At 40.7% G+C, this 23,027-nt stretch overlaps 1 non-coding gene across 1 annotated transcript; it reads right to left on the bottom strand.

Annotated features, from left to right (window-relative positions):
- Positions 1-4,922: 4,922 nt before the first annotated feature.
- On the bottom strand, positions 4,923-5,029 carry LOC141722393 (small nucleolar RNA R71). The gene has a single exon (XR_012575414.1). It is a non-coding gene; the product is annotated as a small nucleolar RNA R71 (small nucleolar RNA).
- Positions 5,030-23,027: the final 17,998 nt, after the last annotated feature.

The raw sequence follows: 23,027 nt of genomic DNA, 5'->3' as shown, positions 1-23,027 counted from the left end.
AGAAGATAAGGTCTCTTCTATAGGTGACAAACTGGATGCTCTGTTTTCTCTTCTTTCAAATACTGATGTCAAAAAGGGGGAGAAGATAGTTGCTATAAAATGTACACCATATTCTATCCAGACAAAGGATAAAGATATTGATGATGATGATGATAAGAATAATCCAGTTACATATGTTCAAATTGCTTCCACTGCTCAACAACCTCAACATTCCAAGAAGACTGGTTCTTCAGGACAAAGGAAGTCTACTGGTGCTCATAAAGCCAAGCACAAGACTATTGATGGTGCTCCTGAGGATGATAATATTACAATCTCTAATTTAGCAGATGCTAAGGGATTATTCTTTCCTTACAGGCATAAGGAAACAGGTGAAGAGATTGTCTTATACTACAAAGACAAGAGGTTTGAGCAAAAGAATGCTAGGAGTGCTCTTGGGTATATAACTGAAGAATTTCTTGATCTAACACCTGAGGAAGCAGTTATGCAACAAAAGGAGCTAATGGCTCAAATTGAAGCTGAAGCTAACACTTCTAAAGGAAGAGGAAAAAGAGGTGGACGATCTACAAGAGCTAGAGGAAGAACTTCTAAATCAAGTTAAGTGACTGCATTTAACTATACTTTTCTGAATTTTCTATCCATAGAAGGTTATGTTCATGTACAAGGACATGATGAAGATGAAGAAGTTTAGAAGTCAGAAGAGTTGATTATACCAAGGAATAAAAGATCAGCCGCTGACATTGATCAAGCTGATACAGCAAATCAGAATGTAACTCCTGATGCAGACACAAATCCTGAGGTAAAAGTAGATCCTGATGGTATGAACCTGATAACTGATTTTGATTCTGATGAAAAAGTGATCGAAACATTAAATGAGTCAGCCCTTACTCCAGTAGTCACTCCTCATATTTCAGAGGTTGATGAAAAAGAAAAGGTTGATAGAAGGAAAGCTGATCAAGCATGTAAAGAATATTTGCAGAGAGTTTTAAAATCAAAGAGGGAGCTATGGCATAAAGCAAAAGGAAAGATTCATGATATGTCTACAAGTTATGCTCCTCTCAGCATGAAGGATAGAAGATGGAAAGACATTTATACATTCGATTATCCTAAAGGGTTCAAGCATGTTAAATTTGTGTCAGCAGGGTTAAGAGACTCTATTTCGGAACAGGAAGATGTTGATAAGTTCATCAAGAAGCCTTCTTGGGTGGAATACAATGAAAAACAAAAACTTATCAAATCTCGAACCAGAGGAGGCATTGGTCATTCTAATATGGAGATTTTAAGATCTGATTTGCTGGATACAAATACTCTGACAGAGAATCTTGGTGAAAGAATTTCTCCTTCACATCTTGATAAAGTTGAAGCTGTGAAGATCGTCTATAGAAAGATAAATGATGATGATGTCAGAGAAGAGATTCTGTATTTTTTCAAGGATGGTAAAGTAAAGAGCTTTATATTGCAGCAACTCTTAATGAAGACTGTGTCAAAATTGAAATACATTAACTATCTTCTTGTAGTTGAGAACAGTGTCACCAGAAATTGGTCTTCTATGATACTTGAAGTCATCAGAAGAAGAGTCATGAAAAAAGATGATAAGTATAATGGTGATTATGTTCCTGAGTACAGAACTTATACTGGTCAAGAAATAAAGATGAAAAAGGGAGATACAGTGCTATAAGTTTTTCTCAACAGTCCTCAGTTATTCTTCAGTCCTGATCATGAAGATGTCAGTTTAAGCTACATGTTGATTGGTGATCTTGAGATAAGCAAAAGCTCAATTTCTAAGCTGAGATTAGCCATCTATCAGCTTGGAGAAGACACTGAAGAGAAGAGAGAGTTGAAGAAAAAGCTTGTTAAAGTCCTACGAGACAAGGAGGAAGAAAGATTGAAAAACTTTCTGGAAATAACTTTTAGTTATCTGAAGATACTGAAGTAAGCTTTACTCCTTTTGCATTTTGTAGATTTATTTTGGCATCATTGAGAATGGAATTTATGCTTCATTACATTAAGCATAAATTGGGGGAGATTGTTACATATTAAATTCTCAATGATCAGAAGGAGCTCAGGATCTGGTTGTTTGGTGTCATCAGTATTTGATGTGTCGTCAGGATTTGACACATCATCAGCATTTGGATGTCATCAGTATTTGAAGACAGTCAGCTTAGAAGATTTGTTTTGTTCCATGTATTGTGGAGTATATATCTTTTACGTCTGAGTTACAGGACTTTATATATTCAGTTAAAGATATGTATCAATTTCAGTTAGCTTTTGATAATGCATATCTTAGATTGATTTATTATAGCTGTGTAGTATATAAACGCAGTTATGTCATCACGTAGAGTATCGATCTCGAGTATCATTCGACCTAGCAGCTCTCAAGAACATCAGTATTTCTTGAGAGAGTTTTGTAACAGTTTTTATCAGATATATAAAAAGTTGTTATATTTTATTACTTGTTCGAAACATTTATACAATTGTATCCAACCCCCTTAAACAATTATATTTTCATTGGGAAACATTTTGAATTTAAGGCTTTATTTAGTTTAGTCTCTATGAGATGTGTTATAGCCAAAATTTGGTTATCGTTTGTTTTGGGCCAAGAACGGGTCAATTGAAATCAAATTGGGGCAAAAAGATGAAGGATTAAGTTGTATGATGCAATGCACGAAGGGAGGACGCGCCCTTGAAATGTAGGACGCGTCCAACATTGAGTAGACTGTGTGACTTAGATTGTTTGAGTTCAAGGTTTCCATGCTCAAAGGATGAGGAGGAAATCTTAATGGGATGAGGACGCGTTGATAAGTGGCATTTTATACCACTTAGAACGTCTTAAAATGGCTTAAATTGGTGTCTTGAAATCAAGTATTTTGTGTATTTGATGCGTTTTTCTAGTGTTTATGCATTTCAGGGTATTAGTTGCATTTCGGGGGAGGAATCATCAAGAATAAGCCTTGGCATGTGTTCACCATTGCGAGAGGAAAGGAATGGGAAGATTACGGCGAAGAAACGGAGCAAACCTGGATTTTTTCCAGTAAAGGCCTGCGCGCCCGCGCAGCAATGCTGAGCGGCCGCGCAGCAACCTGCGCGCCCGCGCAGCTATGCTGAGCGGCCACGCAGGGTCGGGGAAAAAGATAAATTATTTTAGACTTCTACTTCTGTTTGGCTTCCAACTTCTATGTAATTTGAGTTTTATCGGACTATTATATAGGTAGATTTGAGACGTTTTCACAGAGAGTATTAAGGGGATTATGTTTTAGATTGTGTTTTACGCAAGAAGCAAAGGAGATAAGGAAGAAGACCGATTTAGCACACCGCAACGAAGAGGAAGCATATTTTCTTGTGATTTTTGTTTCGTTGTAACGTTGGATGCTAGTTTTCTTGCTTTGACTTATTTACTCGTGTGACGTACTCTGTTTTAATATAATTAGTTTAGTTATTATTTTCTTGTGTTTGTTTGTCATGATTTCATATAAACCTATGATGGCGATAAGTTCTATTATGGGCTAATCGTGATCATGGGGTTGCAACGGATTTATTATGGAATTCTTTAGTTAATTGTTTAATACTTTAGTGTGTGATGATTGCATGATATCTAGTATTGGTTGTGCGTATTCGTCTTATGTGCATCGCGAACATATAAGATAGGGTGTTAATCTCTTGTGAAGCGACGGTGGATCTTGAGATTTAGAACTTGCCATGCTAGCATAGGTTCATGTACGTTGAGCATGATTAGTGGGTAACTCTAACAGTTTTATTTGCCCTATGTAATCAAAAGGAATAACTTGAGCTTAAAACGTTGTGTTGTCAATTTCTGTAGACATTTAGGAACTCAACATAATTGATGACTATTCAACTTCTATCTTAATTGTGGATGCTTGGTAGAATGGTATTAGTACAATGAAAGTTGGCTTTTATCAGTTTCGTGTTATTCGATTAATATCATCACTGTCACATGCTAAAGGTAATAACAATGGCTATAGAAGGAAGTAATAATGAAGTTGTGATCTCATGAGTGTTTTATTATTGATAAATTGAAGTGTTAGTTAAGTGGTTAATTAAGTAGTAAATTATAGTTAATATTTAATCAACAATTTTAAGTGTTATTATCTTAACATTGAGAAGTAATCATACATTGGTGAGTGAGTTTAATTAGACAATAATTTAGTCTGAGTCTCTGAGGGAACGAACTAGAAAATATTCTATATTACTTGCGAACGCGTATACTTGCATGAATATTAGCGCGTGTTTTCGCCCTAACAAGTTTTTGGCGCCGCCGCCGGGGACTCGGCGTATTTGTTTAGTTTATGTACTTACCATCATTGGTCATTAGGACTCAGTGATTAGGACGTAGTAGTTACTTACTCTTTTCGGTTGTGTTTCAGGTACTTTAGCAAGCGTTTATGCAAACTCGTTCTCGTGCTCGCAAGAGGACTTTAGATACAGCTGAGGAGACAGACGAAGTTCTTGATATTCCGGAGAAGTTAGATTTTGAGGATTCGGATTCAGGAACTGAGCAGAAAGAACCAGTAAACATGGGAGATCGTATTGTTCAAGCTGATCCAGCTCTTATGGATTTTTCTCAGCCTAAAATTGATGATATTCAGTCAAGCATCCTTCATCCGGCTATTCAAGCTAACACCTTTGAAATCAAGCCGGGCACTATTCAGATGGTGCAGAATTCTGTTTCTTTTGGAGGAGCGGCAACTGAAGACCCCAACATGCACATAAGGAATTTTGTCGAGATCTGCAGCACTTTTAAGTATAATGGCGTGACTGATGAGGCTATCAAGTTGAGGCTTTTCCCATTCTCACTGAGGGATAAGGCTAAAGACTGGTTACATTCTGAACCAGCTGGGTCCATCACTACGTGGCAAGATCTTGCGCAAAAGTTTCTGGTGAAGTTTTATCCAATGGCAAAGACTGCTGCTATGAGGAGTGCTCTTACTCAGTTTGCGCAGCAACCTACAGAATCTATGTGCGAGGCTTGGGAACGCTACAAGGAAATGTTGAGAAAATGTCCACATCATGGAATGCCGGATTGGATGGTGATCACTGGTTTCTATAATGGTTTGGGGGCCCAATCTCGGCCCATGCTCGATGCAGCAGCTGGAGGAGCCTTATGGGCTAAAAGCTATACTGAGGCGTATAATCTTATAGAGATGATGGCTGCAAATGAGCATCAAAACCAAACTCAGAGGATGACGTCAGGCAAGGTAGCAGGTATTCTGGAAGTTGATGCAGCCACCGCTATTGCAGCCCAGCTCCAAGCGCTATCAATGAAGGTTGATTCTCTGGCTACGTATGGAGTTAATCAAATAGCTATAGTTTGTGAGCTTTGTGCAGGTTCTCATGCTACAGATCAGCGTTCTCTTGTCAACGAATCTGTTCAGTATGTGAATAATTATCAGCGACAACAGCAGCCTGTGCCAGCGACCTATCATCCTAATAACAGAAATCATCCAAATTTCAGCTGGGGGAATAATCAGAATGCTATTCAGCCACCATATCAGCAAGGAGTGAGTAAACAGTTTAACCCACCTGGATTCCATCAACCACAGCAGTATGCTACAAGGCAATCATATCCTCAACAGGGAAGTACAGCTGCACCCACTAGTGCTGATTTTGAGGAACTTAAGCTGTTGTGCAAGAGTCAGGTGGTTTCTATCAAGACCTTGGAAAATCAAATCGGTCAATTAGCCAATGCAGTGCTCAATCGTCAACCTGGCACTCTTCCCAGTGACACGGAAGTACCAGGCAGGAAGGAAGCTAAAGAGCAAGTCAAGGCTATTACCTTAAGGTCTGGAAAAGTGGCTGATGCTGAAAAGGCAAAGGAAGTCGAAGCTGAAGTTAGAGATGAAGAATCTAAGCAAAAGGAGAAAGCGGCGGAATCAAGGAAGACTACTGTTGAACACACTCTGCCTGAGGCTAATACAGGGGAGAAACAGCTCTATCCTCCACCGCCTTTTCCTAAGAGATTGCAGCAACAAAAGCTGGATAGACAGTTCGGGAAGTTTCTGGAGGTGTTCAAGAAACTTCACATCAATATACCTTTCGCTGAGGCTCTGGAACAAATGCCTAGTTATGCGAAGTTTATGAAGACTATTCTGGCAAGGAAGGTGAAACTGGATGACCTTAAAACCGTTGCTCTCACGGAAGAATGCAGCGCTGTTCTGCAGCAAAAGTTACCACCAAAACTGAAAGATCCAGGAAGCTTCACCATTCCTTGCACCATTGGCAATCTAACTTTTGACAAGTGCCTTTGTGATTTGGGAGCAAGCATTAATCTGATGCCGTTGTCGATCTTTAAAAAGCTGGATCTGCCTGATCCAAAACCCACATACATGTCGCTACAATTGGCTGACCGTTCCATTACTTACCCAAGGGGCATAGTTGAGGATGTGCTCGTCAAGGTGGATAAGCTCTTCTTTCCAGCAGATTTTGTTATTCTGGATTTTGAGGAAGATAAGAAGATTCCCATAATCTTGGGAAGGCCTTTCTTGGCTACTGGCCGTACCTTGATAGATGTGCAAAAAGGTGAACTTACTATACGGGTCCAAGATCAGGATGTGACCTTCAATGTATTCAAGGCAATGAAATTCCCTACAGAAGATGAGGAGTGCTTAAAAGTGGATGTGATTGATACTGCGGTTACTTCGGAACTCGATCACATGCTAATGTCTGATGCATTGGAAAAGGCCTTAGTGGGGGATTTTCACAGCGATGATGAAGATAGCAACGAGCAATTACAATATCTGAACGCTTCTACATGGAAGCGAAAGCTGGACATACCATTTGAATCTCTTGGTACTTCTGACCTTAAGAATGCTGAAGGGAAGCTCAAACCATCAATAGAGGAAGCACCTACCTTGGAGCTCAAACCATTACCTGAACACTTGAGGTATGCTTTTTTAGGTGATTCATCTACGTTACCTGTTATTATTTCATCTGACCTTTCAGGTAGTGAGGAAGACAAGCTCTTAAGGATTTTGAGAGAATTCAAATCGGCTATAGGATGGACCATAGCAGACATCAAGGGGATAAGTCCTTCATATTGTATGCATAAAATTCTGCTAGAGGAAGGTAGTAAGCCAACTGTGGAACAGCAGGGAAGACTGAATCCCATCATGAAGGAGGTGGTGAAGAAAGAAATTCTGAAATGGCTAGATGCAGGCATCATTTATCCTATTTCTGACAGCTCGTGGGTGAGCCCCGTACAATGTGTACCTAAGAAGGGAGGTATCACTGTGGTCGCAAATGAAAAGAATGAGCTCATCCCTACTCGAACAGTTACAGGATGGAGAGTATGCATGGATTATAGAAAATTGAACAAAGCCACAAGGAAGGATCACTTCCCCCTTCCATTTATTGATCAAATGCTTGACAGATTGGTGGGTCATGAGTATTTTTGTCTTCTGGATGGTTATTCCGGGTATAATCAGATTTGTATTGCACCAGAGGATCAGGAAAAGACTACCTTCACTTGTCCATTTGGCACATTTGCTTTTCGCAGAGTTTTGTTTGGGTTATGTGGCACCCCGGCCACTTTTCAGAGATGTATGATGGCTATATTCTCTGACATGATTGGAAATAACGTCGAAGTGTTCATGGATGACTTCTCCGTCTTTGGACACTCATATGATGAATGTTTGAATAATCTGCGCGCCATACTCAAAAGATGCGTGGAAACTAATTTGGTGCTTAATTGGGAGAAATGTCATTTTATGGTGTGTGAAGGCATTATCCTTGGGCATAAGGTCTCTAGCAAGGGTCTGGAGGTGGACAAGGCCAAGGTGGGAGTCATTGAAAATCTTCCCCCACCTAATTCTGTGAAAGGAATTCGTAGTTTTCTTGGTCATGCGGGTTTTTATCGGCGATTCATCAAGGACTTTTCAAAGATATCTAAGCCGTTGTGCAATTTGCTTGAGAAAGATGTGCCGTTCAAATTTGATGATGAATGTTTGGCAGCATTCGAGACTCTCAAGAAGAGTTTGATCACTGCACCAGTTATTACAGCACCAGATTGGACAAAACCGTTTGAGATGATGTGTGATGCGAGTGATTATGCGGTAGGTGCAGTTTTGGGACAGCACAAGAAAAATCTCTTCCATGTGGTCTACTATGCGAGTAAGACTTTAAATGGTGCCCAATTGAACTACACCATTACTGAGAAGGAGCTTTTGGCTATAGTCTTTGGCTTTGAGAAATTTCGATCTTATCTGCTTGTTACGAAAGTAACAGTATTCACTGATCATGCAGCTATTCGCTATCTGGTTTCTAAGAAGGATTCGAAGCCGAGACTCATTCGTTGGGTGCTTTTACTTCAGGAATTTGAGTTAGAGATCAAAGATAGAAAAGGTACTGAGAATCAAGTAGCTGACCATCTCTCTAGGTTGGAGAATCCCGATTCTACTTCACAAGATAGGACGTTAATCAATGAATCTTTTCCGGATGAGCAGTTGTTTGCAATTCAGGAGGAAGAACCATGGTTTGCAGATATTGTAAACTATCTTGTCAGCAATATAATGCCTCTTAATTTGACATCCGCTCAAAAGAAGAAGTTTCTGCATGAGGTGAAGTGGTATATGTGGGATGAACCATATTTGTTTAGACAGGGAGCTGACCAGATCATCAGGAGATGTATCCCGTTCTGTGAGACGGAGGGGATATTACGAGACTGCCATTCCACGGTTTATGGTGGACACTATGGAGGTGAGAAGACGGCAGCTCGTATTCTGCAAGCAGGTTTTTTCTGGCCTACTTTGTTCAAGGATGCTCATCAGTTTGTTTTAAGGTGTGATCGTTGCCAAAGAGTGGGAAATTTGTCAAGGAAGGATGAGATGCCATTAAATGTGATGCTTGAAGTCGAGGTCTTTGATGTGTGGGGAATCGATTTCATGGGGCCTTTTATCGCGTCTTGCAATAATCAGTATATCTTGCTGGCAGTCGATTATGTCTCAAAATGGGTCGAAGTTAAAGCTTTACCGACAAATGATGCAAAGGCAGTGCTAAATTTTCTTCATAAGCAAATTTTCACAAGGTTTGGAACACCTCGGGTAATCATAAGTGATGAAGGATCGCATTTTTGCAACCGTAAGTTCACTTCTATGATGCAGCGTTATATTGTTAATCATCGAGTAGCTACTGCCTATCATCCGCAAATAAATGGTCAAGCGGAAGTGTCTAACAGAGAGATAAAGCGTATTCTAGAGAAGGTTATTTGTCCGTCAAGGAAGGATTGGTCTTTAAAGCTCGATGAAGCTGTTTGGGCTTACAGAACAGCATACAAAACTCCACTTGGGATGTCACCATTTCAGTTGGTGTACGGTAAGGGATGTCATCTACCGGCGGAGCTTGAGCATAAGGCCTACTGGGCATTGAAGAAATTGAACCTGGATTTAGATGCAGCTGGTAAGAAAAGAATGCTTCAGCTTAATGAACTTGATGAATTTCGACTTCAAGCGTACGAGAATAACAAAATGTATAAGGAAAAGGTGAAGAGGTGGCACGATAGGAAGCTACATCCTAAGTTATTTGTGCCAGGGCAACAAGTTCTTTTATTCAACTCTCGACTCCGACTTTTTCCTGGGAAGTTGAAATCAAGGTGGTCTGGACCTTTTATTGTCAAAACTGTGTTTCCACATGGAGCGGTGGAAATTTTTGAGAATGATTCGGACCAAGCATTCAAGGTTAACGGTCAGCGGTTGAAGCACTACTATGGGGACATGGCAAACCGAGAGGTGGTTAGTGCCATTTTGTTGACTACTTGAGAAAGGTACGGGACGTCAAGCTAATGACGAAAAAGAAGCGCTGCGTGGGAGGCAACCCATGAATTGTTGTTACAGGAACCCTTAGAAGTTAATAACCTATCCAAAAACACAAAAAAATCAGAAAATAGGGGCTGAAAAAAAATTTTCCCAGAGACCCTCTGCGCGCCCGCGCAGCTATGCTGAGCGGCCGCGCAGGGGTCGAGTTCCAGAAAATTTTTTATAGTTCAGAAAAAAAAAAAAACAAACAAAAACAGTTTTAGCCCATAAACCCATGAATTGTTCCCACTACCCCATCATTTTATCCCTTAATTCCCAAACCCTAATCTAATCCACACCCTATATATACATACACCTATCCTACATATCTCCCACAAAACTTCCTACACTTAAACCCTCTCACAAACATCAAAAATCAGTTCTTACACACTTTTATTCACGAATCAATGGCACCCAAGAGAGCACGCACTATTGACAGCAGCAGCACAGTTCCTACTGCTGATTCATCGAGGGGTACTGCTGCAAGGCCTCGGTTAACTGACAGAGCTGCGGAGGAGGAGTACACTAGGCTGTTGGGGAAGCCGATTCTGAAGGAGAGGGGGTTTTTACCATCAGGGAGGGATGGTGAGTTGTTGCCCATGATTGCAGAGAAGGGGTGGATAGCTTTTTGTGAGTCACCCGAAGCAGTACCGATGAGCGTTGTTCGCGAGTTCTACGCGAACGCGAAGGCTGAAAAGAATGGGTTTTCTGTAGTCCGTGGGCTGACGGTTGATTATCATCCTACGGCGATTCGCCGTGTGATTGGACAGCGAGAGAGGAAGCCCGAGGAGGAGAACTGGAATGAAAAGACTGCTGAGGATTTTGACTTGGATTTGATTTGTGCGACTCTCTGTCGACCGGGCACAGTTTGGACCCGCAGTCCAGGCAATAATGAGTATCGTCACTTTCCGGCGATCGCCATGAACAGGTATGCCCGTGCATGGAATGCATTTATATATGCTAATATTTTGCCTTCTTCACATGCACACGAGGTCACAGTTGAGAGAGCACAGTTGTTGTGGGGAATTCTGCATGATGAGTACTATGTGGACCTTGGTGAGTTTATCTACCAAGGAATTCTGAAGTTTTTGAGGGGAGCAAAGCATATGAACATCCCTTATGCATCCACGGTTACGAAGCTATGCCGAGCAGTGGGAGTGAACTGGCCGGCTCATGAGCAGTTACAGTTGCCAGCAGCTCCGATTGATTCTGGAACTCTGAATGGGATGCAGGAGTGGACCGGTGGTGAGCCTGAGGAGCATGGGCTGGGTTATCGTCTTCCAGGAGGGCGTCCAGCACGAGGTGCTACTATGGCTAGGCCAGGGCGTGGTGAGGCTGGTTCTTTGAGAGCTCAGGAGGGTGCTGGGATGGGTGATGCCCAGTATAGGAGGCTTTCACGGCGGATGGATGCCATGTATGAGACGCAGAGCAGGTTTACTCAGGAGCTCACCCTTGCGTTAGGGACTGCTTTTCGAGGCCTTGGAGCTGATATCTAGTGGCCAGTTTTTGGTGAGGACTCTGCATACCCACCGCCTGATACTCCACCCACTGAGGGTGATGATGATGATGACTCCGAGTAGGTATACCCTGTGTTCCTTTCTACTACTTTCACTGAGGACAGTGAAGATTTTTAGTTTGGGGGTGGTAGTTAAGGAATATTGTATGTGTGTCATTTAGTTGCATATTCATGATAGTTTAGTTCATATAGTTGCATAATTTATGCCATTTAGTTTTTTTTTATGAATGTCATGTAGCTCATGCATTTACCATGATCCCTTTTGCAATAAGTTATCGACTGAATTGTGATATTGATGCGAGTGTAGTGATAGCATTAAAGTGATATTAAGTTGTGTAGGTTGATATGCATGCTAGAAACAATTGTAAGTCCACTAAGTCTTAAAGAATGCGTAAGGGCTAGATTATTGTTATGATTTGGTTGTTTTCAAGGTCAATCTACTTATTATGCTTAGAATTCGATTATAGGTTCTTAGTGATAAAGACATGAAAAAAGAAAAAATTTTGGAGAAAAAAATATGGAAGTTGTTGCTAGTTGTGGCTAGGCGTCAAATGGCTAGTAGCCGGCTCGCATATGTTGTGAGTAGTCTAGGGTTGAGCAAGATGGAGCGAAACGCACTTGCTCAGAAGTTATTTAAAAAAAAATTATTATTTTTTGCATAATTGATCAAGAGTGGGCTCTTTGGTATTCGAGTTATTAAGTTCTTAGGGGACTTTGTGCCTAGTGACCTAAGGCTTTTAGAGTCTGGGATCCGCTAACCTAACGCTCGTTACATGGATACCATTGTATAAGTCTTTTGTGGACCTCACTCATTGCACGGTCAAATAAGCATTTGAGTTGTAAATAAAAAGCACGATTCCGTAGTAAGCTCCAGAGTTCTTGTAGTGTTGTATATCACTTTGTGCCTAGAATTTTTATTCTTTGTATAATCGTAGGATTGCCTTGAGGATAGTCTAGTCATAGTAATTGGTCTAGTTCCGAAGCATATCTGTTAAGCATTTGCACACACCATGTTTCTGGCTGTATGTCCGTTTGCATGAGTTTATTGATCTTTAGCTGTCTAACTGCATTCGTTGAGATGTGACAATTTGGTTGGTTAATTGTAGTAAGGGGGATCGTTGCATTTTCATATAGATTGCATTCATGCATATTTTTATTTGTTTTTGAGTCTGTGACGCTTGAGGACAAGCATCGATTTAAGTTTGGGGGTGTGATAAGTGGCATTTTATACCACTTAGAACGTCTTAAAATGGCTTAAATTGGTGTCTTGAAATCAAGTATTTTGTGTATTTGATGCGTTTTTCTAGTGTTTATGCATTTCAGGGTATTAGTTGCATTTCGGGGGAGGAATCATCAAGAATAAGCCTTGGCATGTGTTCACCATTGCGAGAGGAAAGGAATGGGCAGATTACGGCGAAGAAACGGAGCAAACCTGGATTTTTTCCAGTAGAGGCCTGCGCGCCCGCGCAGCAATGCTGAGCGGCCGCGCAGCAACCTGCGCACCCGCGCAGCTATGCTGAGCGGCCGCGCAGGGTCGGGGAAAAAGATAAATTATTTTAGACTTCTACTTCTGTTTGGCTTCCAACTTCTATGTAATCTGAGTTTTATGGGACTATTATATAGGTAGATTTGAGACGTTTTCACAGAGAGTATTAAGGGGATTATGTTTTAGATTGTGTTTTACGCAAGAAGCAAAGGAGATAAGGAAGAAGACCGATTTAGCACACCGCAACGAAGAGGAAGCATATTTTCTTGTGATTCTTGTTTCGTTGTAACGTTGGATGCTAGTTTTCTTGCTTTGACTTATTTACTCTTGTGACGTACTCTGTTTTAATATAATTAGTTTAGTTATTATTTTCTTGTGTTTGTTTGTCATGATTTCATATGAACCCATGATGGCGATAAGTTCTATTATGGGCTAATCGTGATCATAGGGTTGCAACGGATTTATTATGGAATTCTTTAGTTAATTGTTTAATACTTTAGTGTGTGATGATTGCATGATATCTAGTATTGGTTGTGGGTATTCGTCTTATGTGCGTCGCGAACATATAAGATAGGGTGTTAATCTCTTGTGAAGCGACGGTGGATCTTGAGATTTAGAACTTGCCATGCTAGCATAGGTTCATGTACGTTGAGCATGATTAGTGGGTAACTCTAACAGTTTTATTTGCCCTATGTAATCAAAAGGAATAACTTGAGCTTAAATCGTTGTGTTGTCAATTTCTGTAGACATATAGGAACTCAACATAATTGATGACTATTCAACTTCTATCTTAATTGTGGATGCTTGGTAGAATGGTATTAGTACAATGAAAGTTGGCTTTTATCAGTTTCGTGTTATTCGATTAATATCATCACTGTCACATGCTAAAGGTAATAACAATGGCTATAGAAGGAAGTAATAATGAAGTTGTGATCTCATGAGTGTTTTATTATTGATAAATTGAAGTGTTAGTTAAGTGGTTAATTAAGTAGTTAATTATAGTTAATATTTAATCAACAATTTTAAGTGTTATTATCTTAACATTGAGAAGTAATCATACATTGGTGAGTGAGTTTAATTAGACAATAATTTAGTCTGAGTCTCTGAGGGAACGAACTAGAAAATATTCTATATTACTTGCGAACGCGTATACTTGCGTGAATATTAGCGCGTGTTTTCGCCCTAACACGCGTCTAGGATGCCAGATGCGCCTTGATAGGGTATAAGCAACCTGACTAGGGCCCAACCTGGATCTAAGGGGTATCAGGCTCAATTGATGAACCAAGACCCCCCTCACCCAGCGCAATCGAGTCGAGAGGCCCAGGCTCAGGGCCAACCTAGCACCTGGATCATCTCCCATCCAGGATCCAACCCAGAACCTGGATCATCTTCTAGCCAGGGTCCAGCCCATGACCTGGATCACCTGCCTACCAGGGTTCAGCCCATGACTTGGATCACCTGCCTACCCGGATCCAGCCCAGAACCAGGATCACCCTGAGGGGGGTCCCAACAAGCACATGCACATTCCACAACCCGCCAAGGAAGGGTACGTGGGCACGTGATGATGACAGCTATTAACAACCAACATATCAGACAAACACGGTGCGTGTCAGAAGGCCGTTAGGACACCCTGAAGATGGTCCTCCCTTGAACACGTTTATGCAATCCACCCAAGCCAGACGTCCTCCGCCTCCAAGAACCAACGGCCCTGATCTAGAGGTACCAACCCCTAAAACCTACCTTGGGGCTATATATACCCCCAAGGATGAAGGGTTTAGGGGTTAGGAAACACTTTCATTACACACACTCATAAACTCATCTAAAAACACACACAACCACCTCATTCTCTCTATCTTCATCTTCCCCAACCAGCTTCTTATTCTTATACTGGAGGCTCCGCGGGGACAAAACCCCCCTCCGATGTTATTTTGAAGGCTCCCAACAACAGCTACACCTCATTCACACCCAGAAGGTCCAGAAACGGCGTCGGACGGAGCTGCCCCGATCACCGGAGTTATCATTTGGCGCTAGAAGGAGGGGCTCTCCATCCTTGGGTCTCGGTGCCCCTGGATTCACCTTCATCAGCAAACTCTTAAGAGAGTCCAAATCTTAAACCTGTAAGAACAAAAGCAACCATACCTTCTCTTGAATATGAATGTTCATTTTAGCCACTTTTGTGTGAGCTCATTACTTTAGGCCACGTTTGTGTGAGCCCGCTCTCATTTGTTAATTTTGGTTGTTAAGGGTTTGATAATCTTGATAGTCTTGAAGCCTGGGGTTTGATAGTCTTGATAGTTTTAAAACCCAGATCTGCTTTAGTTTACATATTGTCTTTGTGTCCTAGAGCCTGTTGTTCTTGTTCGGTAGTGTTGTTACCAAAACTCAGAAAGTTTGTTTGGTGTTATTCTGATTTTTTTTTGTAATCTTCAAAAAAGCAACCTTAGATCCACATTTTTAGCCTCAAATCTTGGTCAGTTGTTTGTACAATTATGGCAATGGCAAGAGTAGGAAAAAGTACGGTTGGTAGGCCCTCCTCCAGTACTCAGGTCCAGTATCAGGACCACTCTCAGGCTCATGAACCTGGGAGAGACCGGGAGACCCTCCAGGAGCAACCACTGACGCAGCATACCCCGGTCTTGGAAAGAATAGTAACACCCTGGGATGCCAAAAATGTCATAGAGCTCAATCAGTACAAGTATACTAATGTTCCAGTGGCAGAGGAGCATATGACCAACTTAACAAGCCATGAACTGGCTGAAGCAATCAGGCTCTACAGAGATGAATAAGCCCGAGTTCAGATAGAATATGAGCAAGATGATGAGAAAGAAGAGTTCAGGGACTCTCAGCAATCCAGGAGATCTGTCTTCGACCGAATCAGGACTAAGGTCGAAGACTAAGATAAAATAATCAAAAAGAGCCTAGTAAGAAGGAGACAGAAGCAACCAGGAAGAAAAAATTAGAAGAAATGAGAGAGCAAATAAGAAGGGAAGAAGAAGCAAAGCTTGAGCTAAAGATCCAGAAAAGGATGCAGTAGGAAGAGGAGAGGCTCCTAGCTAAGACAAAAGGCAAGAGGACCCGGAGGGACCTTACCCCCGAGTTCATTTCTGATGTTGAAGAGGAGGGGCAGAAAGACCTGAAAGACATGATCTATGAGCTCCATAGAAAGATGGAAAAGGACTCCGGAATGGAAGTTGGGGAACTCTAACACCCTTCAGGCATTCCCTAGAAGCCATCCCTCGACATAAAAATCTCAAGCACTACAACTTTGATTCTTTTGATGGATTGGGGGATACAGAAGAACACCTGAATTATTTTGAACAGATTGCCCAGATATACTATTACAATGACTTGACAAAGTATAGATTCTTCGCCTCGACCCTCAAAGGGGGGCTCAAAGGTGGTTCAGCAAGAGTCCCTCACGAAGCATCCACTCTTGGAAAGAGTTTAGAGGAGCCTTCCTCAGAAGATTCAGAGCCAATAAGACACAGAAATGCATATGTGTCACCTGGAACCATCCGCCAATATGAAAATGAATCACTATCAGCCTACATGCGGAGGTTTCAGGAAGCAATCAACAAAATCTCGAATCTTGATGAGCGGGAGGCACTGAGCATATTTCGAAGGAACCTGGATCCGGAACACAATTAAAGGTATATTGTAGAGCTAATCAACAAGGAACCTCAGAGCCCAGCCGCTGCTTACTCTATGGCAGCCAGATTCATCAAGGAGATAGATGTGCTCCAGGCCATGAGGATGACCCAAAATGGGGGATCCAGGAGCAAGAACTCTGATGACCGACCGAAAGGGGGTTACCATCAGGAAAAGAAGTTCAAGAAAAGCCAACAAGCCCATCAGACCAATATTGTGTAAAACACTCCTATATTTCAAAGATTGGGTCCTAAGACAGAATCTAAAAGCGATCTCGGTCCACCTAGGCAAGCCAGAGAGCCTAGGCAAGAGCCAGACTAGACACCACTGAATAGGACCCGGGAAGAGATACTGAAGGAGATCAAGAGAAAGCCATTATACTACCCACCAAAGGTTATGCAGACTCCCCCAGAGAGCAGGCCTTACAATAGGCAATGCAACTATCATGAAACCCATGGCCACAAAACTGAAAATTGTCTCTCTCAAATACTTTATTAAAGACCAAGTAAAGAAGGGTAACCTGAATCAATACATCTGTCGGGAGACAAATCAGAAGGAAGACAGACAAATAAAAGGAAAGAATGTAGTGAATGTGGTCCTAGGGGGGTCACACTCTCCCCCCAGGAGCCCGGGCTTAGGAGATTAAGTTTTCTCCATCCAATCCTACCCAGAGATGGTAATCTCATTCAGCAACAAGGACTATGAAGGGGTCAACCCGAATCACAATAAAGCTTTGGTGGTGACACTTGATATCTTTGATAACGAGGTCAGGAGAATGCTGATAGACAATGGCTCCTCAGTAAACATACTCTTCAAGCACACTGTGGACCAGATGAAACTAGGGAGCGTCCGCTCAAATGAATGCCGAGAAGACCCTCTCTATGGGTTTGGGAACAACTTGGTCCCGATCCAGGGGACCTTATACTTGCTAGTAATATTTGGATCGGCCCCAAACAAGTGACCCATGTCATAAAATTCTACGTGATCAACACTCCCTCATCCTACAATGACATAATTGGCTGATCAGCCCTAACCAGGATCCAAGCAATCACCTCTATATCATATTTCAAAATCAAATTCCCAACACCAACAGGGGTAGGAGAAGTTAAGGGAGATTATGAAGTCGCTGAAAGATGTTATAGCCAAGCCCTGGTCATGACTGAAACTCATCAAGACAACAAGAGGAAGGTCGTAGTACTTCAAAAACAACAAAGTATTAAGAAACATCGCCCTCACTCAAGGGATGATGCGAGAAAAGAATTACAGATCATAGAATCCCTCCCAGATCCAAAAGCAACCAAGAAAAGCTCGAAAGAGCAAAAAAGCAACCAAGTCACAGCAGAGATTGAATTGAGCCCAGCCCTGGACCAAGGCAATCCTACTGTGCAAGCAACCAACCCAGAAACAAGTCAAGTAAAAGAAAGCAACCAAGAAGAAATGACAGCCCAGGGTCGAGTCTATATGAAGAAGAATGCAGATGCCCGAATCCAGCAGTTTGTGTCAAGCATGGATCATTCCAAGATTAAGGCTGCTGTAGAAACGGAAACAATTCCGATCAATGCAAGCGATCCTTCTAAGAAGGTAAAGATAGGATCCGGACTCGAGGCTACCTTTAGAGAAGAATTGGTATCATTACTCTGAGGGTACTCTAATATATTTTCTTGGAGCCCAAGAGACATGCCCGGGCTGGACGAATCCATAGCAATGCATAGCTTGGGCGTCAACCCTGAGAGGAAACCAGTTAAGCAAAAGAGAAGAAATTTTGCCCCAAAAAGACAGAAAGAAATAAATGAAGAAATTGAGAAACTACTCAAAGTTGGGATCATATGCGAAGTCAAGTACCCGGAATGGTTGGAAAATGTTGTGATGGTGAAAAAGGCAAACGGGAAATGGAGAATGTGTATCGACTACACTGACTTGAACAGTGCATGCCCCAAAGATCCTTACCCCTTGCCAAATATTGATCAATTGATTGACGCAACATCCGGGCATGTCATGCTGAGTTTCATGGACGCCTACTCGGGGTACAACCAGATCAAGATGAATCCTAAGGATATCCTAAAGACAGCCTTCATTACCCATAGGGCGGTCTATGCCTATGTAATGCTGCCTTTCGGATTGACTAAGCGGGAACAACCTACCAGAGAGCAATGAATAAAATATTCAAAGACCAGATTGGAAGGAACCTGGAATCCTATGTTGACGATATGATTGCAAAATCCACAATCATCCCCGGTCACATAGAAGACCTAAGAGAATGCTTTGACAACCTAAGAAAATACTCACTCAGGCTCAATCCATAAAAATGCACATTCGGAGTAGGGGCAGGAAAATTTCTTGGATTCATGATAAGAAACCGGGGAATTGAAGCCAACCCAGAAAAGATAAAGGCAATCCAGGAGATGAAGCCTCCCAGAACACAAAAGGATGTGCAGAAGCTAGCAGGGTCACTGGCAGTACTCAGAAGATTCATCTCAAAGCTAGCCGAAAGATGCCTACCATTCTTTGACCTGTTAAAAGGAGCAACCAACAAGAAAGAAGTTAATTGGAGCCCAGAATGCCAAAGCGCATTTGAAGAAATTAAAAGGTACCTTTCTCAACCCCCTGTGTTAACCAAAGCCCAACCCGGGGAGCCCCCATCCCTTTACCTATCAGCAGGGGCCCTGACAGTTGGAGCTGCCCTGATCAGGGAAGAGAATGGCAAACAGTAACCAGTTTATTATGTGAGCCAAGTGCTAAAAGATGCGGAGACCCGATACCCAAGGCTAGAAAAGTTTGCTTTTACCTTAGTTACAGCATCCAGAAAGCTCAGGCACTACTTTCAGGGAAGGGAGATACGCGTGGTAACTAACCAACCCTTAAGGAAGATAATACACAAGCCAGATATCTCAGGAAGGTTGGTAAATTGGGCAGTTGAGCTAAGTCAATTCAATTTGAGTTTCATTCCAAGAACAACAATCAAAGCCCAGGCTCTAGCTGATTTTATCATAGAATGCAATTTCTCGGATGAAGAGCCTGTGTCCATGAGCATTGACCCTGAGAGAAATATTGATCAAGACATAGGAGCCTGGGCTCTCAAAGATGATGGTTGTTCAACAAATGAAAGATCAGGAGCCGGGCTCATCCTAAAAAGCCCAGAAGGATTCACAATTCAAACAGCAATCTCTTTTGGCTTTTCAGCAACAAACAACCAGGCAGAGTATGAGGCCCTAATAGCAGGATTGAAGCTAGCCAAGGCACTCAGGATCCAGAACCTCAAAATCTACAGCGACTCCCAGATCATAGTAAAGCAAACAAACGGCGAGTACATAGCCAAGGATCCAGTTTTAGCCAAGTACCAGGCTCTGGTCCAAAGCTACCTCGCCTTGATACCAAAAACACAAGTCACTCAAATCTGTAGAGAGGAGAATTCAGAGGCTGATAATCTATCTAAACTGGTTCAAAACTCGTCAAATCTGGATTGCTCCGTCTATTTCGAAGAGTTACAGAGACCAAGCACAGAATCTGAAGAGGTCATGGAAATAGATAAAAACCCGAATTGGATGACTCCATTTATCAACTACTTGGAGAATGGAGAGCTCCCGGAAGACAAAAGGAAGGCTCAAAGATTAAAAACCAAGGCAGCAAAATTCTTCGTTGAAGAGGGGATACTCTATCGCTGGACCTTCTCATCTCCAATCCTAAAGTGCATCAGCCCAGGGGAAGCACGGTATAATATCCGGGATATATCGTGTAATTATTTTTGATATTATTATGTGTGCCCAGTATCTATTCTGTAAGTTAATTGTTAAGTGTTATCTGTACTTGAATATTCAAAAATAATATTAATTGAGTATTTTAATTTTTATATGTCCAAAATAAAATATAGATAATTGTCATATCTTCCTAATTATTTTTATGTTGGTTTATGGATTTATAAGAATCATATGAAATTTCTAAAATCTTTTTCCGGGTAACTAAAATCTATTTTATAAAAACGGGAACCAACCGACGTCACCCGTTGTTACGTTTTTGGAACCCGAAACTCTTTCGAGAACTCCTTCCTAACCTAATTGTAATATTCCGAGCATATTCCATGTTTCGACTTTTTCGATCCGGCGTACGGTTTGTCCTGCGCGGGTCTCGGCGCAACATTTTCGATACAATATTCATTTCGGTAAATCAATAAAACCCGTATTTTCGATAAACGGGAGCTTTTTATTAAACTATCCCAATTATCACTTCGTAATACGCGTAACCAGGCGCTGAGACCAAGACCGCAGTACAAATTATACTGATTTGGATAATTATCCCGAAAACCGATACCGTTTGGATCAATTTTTACAAATAAACGTACCGTTTTATATCCGGAATGATCCAAAGGGATACTAATTTTCCATAATTATAAATAGCCTTTTACCGTATTTTATTTCGTATCAAAATCATTTGCAGATAGTTAATTATATAATTTTCAGAGAAAAACCCTAATTACATAAACTGTTCTAAGAATCAAACAACAAAACGAAGGCGTTACCGATCTCTGTTTTTAAAGCTTGAGTAACCAAAACGAAGGATTTGAGGTGTTCTATCAGATTCTGAGCTTTGTTTCACTGCAGAAATCAAGGTTATTTTTCTAAAAATTTATTTATTTTCGAATTTATTTTATTAAAAATATGAATTTTTATTCGGATGATTGTTTGTATGATTTGATGATTGCATATTGTAGAGCTTGTTTTCCTGATGATTTTCATATGTCATACGTCTGATTTGGAGTTCAATAACATGTTCAAATTTGAGTTTAATTTTCGAATTTCAAAATTAGGGTTTATAACCCGTATGAATGTTTTCAATTGAAATTTGGGGGTTTTTGATTCAGGGGTTATTAGCTGTTGATTTATAGTGGGTTGTGTTCCTTATAAAATTTGCAATCGATTGATATATAACTCGTTAACAGAGGATGCTTGAATCGAAGGGAGTTGTGTTTTAAAGATTTGCGATGTTCGCCGGAAATCGGCGATGTTCTTGGCCAATTTCCGGCCAGAACAGGGATGATTAGAATGTTTTGAATGCATGAAGAAGTTCCTGGTGTTGTGTAGTGTTGATCTAGAGGTGTTGGTGGGGTGAGGACACCGGGAACGTGTTCTCCGGCCACCCCCGACTTTTTCCGGCGACTGGACTGCAAAATTGCAGTTTGGTCCGTGCGGTTTTGAAAACGATGCAGTTTGGTCCCTGTAGTTTCCAGACTTTACAAATTTAGGATTCCTGTTTATAAAATGTTTAAAAATCATATTTCCTATTTATTTTTATTATAAAAATTCATTTTTAATTTCTGAAAATTCTAAAAATTATTATTTTAATTCCGAAAATTATTTTTAATTCACAAATAAATATGAATTAATTAGTTAATTAATTTCAGTTAATTTATAATTGATTAGTTGGTCAATTAATTCGAAAATTAATTGATTAATTGATTTAATTAATTATTAATTGATTTTAATTAGTTATTTAATTAGATTTAATTATTTAAAAATGATTTAAAAATTCCGAAAAATAGTTTCGAGCTTTAAAATATTATTCTAAATTATTTCCAAGGCTCGATAATTATTCTAAAATTATTTCGGAGCCAGAATGGGCCAACCGAACCATGTTTATTAACCCGAAATTGATCCAACGACCCGTTTTAATTCCGAAAAATGTTTAAAAAATCATTTTAAATACCCGAAAGCATATTTATGACCTGAGACTTCTTTATAGATGATATGTCATTGATTACGTGATGTATTATGTGTTATACGTGACCTGTTGTTTGACTATCGGTCTATATATTCGGTGTTTACTTGATTATTACATAACTTTCAATCCGTTAATCGGATTTGGGTAAAACGAAGGGTAGATAGAAGTATGTGTTGAATAGAATTCCATGAGTAAATTATTGATAGATACTTATGATATGTGAGCAGAAGAGGCAAGACGTAGGAAAGGGAAACAGGTAGTTGAGGAGTAAGACGATTGTGATTGAAAGCAAGTGCAGGATAGTAACCTAATACCAGGCAAGTGTTCTGAACTTTCTCGAGATATTGTAATTCTTGATAGTCTTGTTGACATTGCAAGTGCTTTGAAGCACGGAAACCTAAATCCTGATTTCAGTTATTGTTCTTGAGCTATGAACCATATTCTTTCTAAGCCATTGATTATTGTATACCCAAACAAGAACCACAAATCTACGATACTACTCCACAAATACATACAAACTAAATACCAGACACTGAAATGAACTATTATATTCTCAACCCATGGTATCCTATGCTTTGAAAGCCTAAATCTTTGAAACCCTGAAATATTGATTCCTTTGTTATTCAATTCTTTCATTACCCAGCATCCAAGCTTTTAAATTGCCTTATTGATCCTTACAAGGATTGAAACCCTTTCATTGTTAAACATTTATTGTTGTTAATGATTTCGGTTATTGCTTATTATTGCATATTCTGTTATTATGTTAGAATTGGATTGTTTTTATAAAATTGTGGACCAGATTCGTGGTCAGATCATATAATGGTCAAGTTAGGCCAATGTGTGCCTTGGATCCAGTAGTTAGAGC

The sequence above is a fragment of the Apium graveolens genome, chromosome 4 (genome assembly GCF_009905375.1).
Source record: "Apium graveolens cultivar Ventura chromosome 4, ASM990537v1, whole genome shotgun sequence".
In the NCBI taxonomy this organism is placed as follows: domain Eukaryota; kingdom Viridiplantae; phylum Streptophyta; class Magnoliopsida; order Apiales; family Apiaceae; genus Apium; species Apium graveolens.
This window is presented reverse-complemented; position numbering and strand designations above follow the sequence as displayed.